The sequence below is a fragment of the Diachasma alloeum genome, unplaced genomic scaffold (genome assembly GCF_001412515.2).
Source record: "Diachasma alloeum isolate Michigan unplaced genomic scaffold, Dall2.0 Dall_scaffold_00575, whole genome shotgun sequence".
NCBI classification, from domain to species: domain Eukaryota; kingdom Metazoa; phylum Arthropoda; class Insecta; order Hymenoptera; family Braconidae; genus Diachasma; species Diachasma alloeum.
Window position 1 is genome coordinate 267,916 of NW_021680707.1, and position 292 is coordinate 268,207.

Consider the following 292-nt stretch of genomic DNA (forward strand, 5'->3'; position numbering starts at 1 on the left):
AGGACACCCAGATATTTCACTCTGCTGGTGTAGTTAATCTCCGAGCCATTTAGCTTCAGAGGTTGGATCTTTTCCAGTTTATATTTTCTGGTGAAAACCAGGACTGTCGTCTTGGCTGGATTTACCGATAGGCCAGTTTCCTTGCACCAGTCCTCAATGATATTGAAGGCTGTTCCCATCCGGTCCCTTAGCACCCTCAGAAATCCGCCTCTAACAACAACTGCCACATCATCGCCGAAACCGGTGATGTGGAAGCCGGCCTCACTTAGTTGATTTAGAAGTCCATCTACAA